Below are 3,530 nucleotides of genomic sequence, written 5' to 3' on the forward strand. Positions count from 1 at the left end.
GGCACTTGCAGAGATACCGAAGAATAACTTGGGCCTGAGCAGTGGCAAGGCCAGCGTAGAAGATGTAGTCAGATGCCAGGGCAGCCAGGTAGCTTGGAGCCGTATTTTGAAAGGTTTGTTTTGCTGTTCCAAGGGGCTTGGACCTTATTCCCAAAAAGCAGTAGGGAGCCAAGGGCTGTTTTTAATCCAGAAAGAGTTAATCAGTGGATCCAGTATGGCTTTTAGAAAGTTAACTCATGGTGGTTGGAGACTAACAGGACAGTGTCACAGCCACGCGAGGTTGGAGAAAGGACAGAAACTTGAGGTGTGGCAGAGGGGCCGCATTCTGGAGGCATTGCTTGGGCAGAGCAGATGGCTTAGTGGCTGCTTACATTACTTGGAGTGTGGCACGGGGCTAGAAGGAGGTGGGGAAGGAGGCGGTCAAAGAATCAACAAGGATTCCAGTTGAGGTCCCTGCAGGCTAATGATGGCCAGAAGTCCTGATAGGGAATACAGGAGAAATGAATCCCCTTTGTTACATGCAAGGTATAAAAGAGCAAACAGTGTTCTGGTAAAGTTCGGACGTATTCCAGTACTTGCTGGATTAGAATTCTAGATCACCAGGAGATCTTGGACAAATCATTTTGCCTCCCCATTGTACCTTGTCCAAGGAAAGTAGTTTTGCTGGTTGCCTCTCTAAACACAGAAAGAGTGTTTATCTATAAAGTATTTCATTCATTAAGCTGTGCCCCTTACTGGTCCATATGCCTGTGTTAATCATTCTGACCTTGACCTAGATGCTTCATTCAGCTTGCTGAGCTCCTTTAACAGAGGGACTGGGTACCACTGCTTTTTGGATGCTCCCACCCTGACACACCATAGGTGTTTACAATGATGAAGAGGACAGTTAAGTCTTGTATTTTCCAAATCCGGGTGTTTTATCTTTATTTTTTTTTTAATTTTCTTTTTATGTTTATTTCTTATTGAGACAGAGAGAAACAGGGCATGACTGGGGGAGGGGCAGAGAGAGAGGGAGACAGAATCCGAAGCAGGCTCCAGGCTGTGAGCTGTCAGCACAGAGCCTGATGCGGGGCTCAAACTCACAAACTGTGAGATCATGACCTGAGCCGAAGTCCAATGCTTAACCGACTGTGCCACCCAGGCACCCCCTATCTTACTTTATTTTAAAATACTGTTAGAAATGGGTGCCCGAGTGGCTCAGTCAGTTAAGCATCTGACTCTTGATTGCAGCCCTTTTTATGAAGGGGTTCCCATTAAAAATACACTGTGCCCATGTAACTGTGAATGTAAAATACATTCCACTTCAGAGCCAAAGGGGAGCAGCAGCTGTTCGGGGCCCTCTGGACACGTGTGGAGTGTGTCCACCACCAGCCCATCTGCAGCAGAATCCGGCTGCCATCCTAGAGCCCTTCACGTAGTCCTGCCAGCCCTCAGTGCTCTGTTAGGATCCCAGAGGTTTAAAAATTCAGCTAAAGTGGGACACCTGAGTGGTGACTTAGCCGAGTCGGTTAAGCGGCCAGTGGTTGATTTCAGCTCAGGGTCATGATCTCCTGGTTCATGGGTTCAAGCCCCACATGGGGCTCTGCACTCACAGCACATAGCCTGCTTCAGATCCTCTGTGTCCCTCTCTCTGTCCCTCCCCCTTCCCCTCCCCCTCTCAAAAATAAATAAATGTTAAAAAAATTTTTTTTAATTCAGCTAAAACATGTCAAGCACAGTAAGCGGCTAAAAAAACATGTAAGGAATTTGCACATTCTCACCTGGTGAGAGAACCATCTGCACAGAGACCCCTGGAGCAACTTAAGCAGAAGAGGCAGTGACAGAATGTACCTGACTCAGTCAGATAAAGGATCGAAATGACCCTTCATTTATTATATTCCAGAAAATATTTACGGAGCATGTACCTACTATGTACCAGGCACAGTTCTAGAAGCTTGGTGTGCATCAGTGAACAAAACAAAGATCCCTGTAAGGGGAGACAGTAAACAGTCAATGTAGTAAACAAACGGCGCTTCTCAGCTTTAGAAGTATTGTGTCGAGCACAGAAGGGGGGACGAGGAGTAGCAGAATGGGGATGAATATCAGGTTACAGTCAGGTAGTCAGGGTGGCCCCCTGGAGGAGGTGAGGATTAGCCACATGCACATGTGCCGGGAGAGCCTTCAGGCAGCGGGGACAGCAAGGTGAGCAGGACGGCTGGGGTGCGGGTAGGAAAGAAAAGCGCGTGAGGAGGTAAGAGAAAGTAAGGCGAAGGAAGCAGGTCATATTGGCCAGTGAGCCATCAGAAGAAGGACGTAGGCTCTTACTCCTGAGATGGCAGCTGTGGGACAGGAGCAGGGAGACCCATGAGGAGGCTGCTGCACCTACCAGGTTCAGACCGGGGTGGAGATATACACATGGTATGGTGAGAAGGTGCACACACTGGGGCATGAGAGGCATCAAAGACAAGTCCAAGAGTTTGAGATTAAGCAGAAGAATGGGGGTGCTAAGCATGTTTTGCCTAGAGCAGCGCATGGCACATAGTTGACTGGCTCTCAATAAATATTTGTGGAATGAATGTACCAGACACAATGCTAAGTGCTTGGAGTAGATTATTTCTTTTTTTATTTTAAAAAATTTTTTAAATGTTTATTTTTGAGTGAGAGAGAGAGAGAGAGAGAGAGAAAACATGAGTGGGGGAGGGGCAGAGAGAGAGGAGGACACAGACTCCTAAGCAGGCTCCATGCTCGGAGCTGTCAGCACAGAGCCTGTTGCCAGGCTCAAACTCACGAACCTCAAGATCGTGACCTGAGCCGCAGTCAAATGCTTAACCGACTGATCCACCCAGGCGCCCCAGATTAGATTATTTCTAGTCCTCACAAGAATCCTAGGTGGTGTTGGTATCCTCATCTTTCATTTGCATATGGGGAAGTGAGCTCAGAGAGGTCAAGTGTCTTGCCCAAAGTTATGCAGCTGGTTAAGTGGTAAAGGTGGGCTTCAAAATCCAAGTTTGTCTGACTACATTCCATGATTTTTCTAGTACTTTCAGTTTTTCCATCTCTATTTCCTCTTCTCCTTTTACATATACATGTGTATAAGTCTTCCCTATTCTTACTTTAAAAAATTTTTTTTACTGTGTCTCTCTGCAGCCCCCCCCAACCCCACCAAACTAAAATAATCACCCCTCTTAAGTACATTTCAAGGGCACAGAGGGCCGAGATGTCACAGCAAAAGGATCGCAGTGTCCAAGTCATCCAGTGAGAAGGTCTCCGGACAGGGGGAGGGAGGCCCTCCACTCCATCTTGGTGCGTGTGCAGTACGCAGACCCAGCCAGCGAGGTCATGGGCATCTGATGGGAACCCAGCACCAAGCACAGGCAGTAAGAGCTAACAGTGTAGTACCCACAGTTACAAGCGTGTGCTGTGAGTAGTATCATTGGTACAATCTTTCTTTCACATTTTTGCAGCTTCTAGATTTATTATTTAAAGCCCAGGTAACTTTGAGGAGCGGTAGACTTGTTTCCAGCTGTGTAATAAGCAGCTTGTCCCCGTGT

At 47.3% G+C, this 3,530-nt stretch overlaps 1 protein-coding gene across 1 annotated transcript in view; it reads left to right on the forward strand.

Moving 5' to 3' along the window:
- CUNHXorf38 (chromosome unknown CXorf38 homolog) overlaps positions 1-3,530 on the forward strand; it is a 21,181-nt gene that overhangs the window by 9,576 nt on the left and 8,075 nt on the right. The window lies entirely within an intron of this gene.

The sequence above is a fragment of the Crocuta crocuta genome, unplaced genomic scaffold (genome assembly GCF_008692635.1).
Source record: "Crocuta crocuta isolate KB4526 unplaced genomic scaffold, BGI_CrCroc_1.0 scaffold49, whole genome shotgun sequence".
NCBI lineage: Eukaryota > Metazoa > Chordata > Mammalia > Carnivora > Hyaenidae > Crocuta > Crocuta crocuta.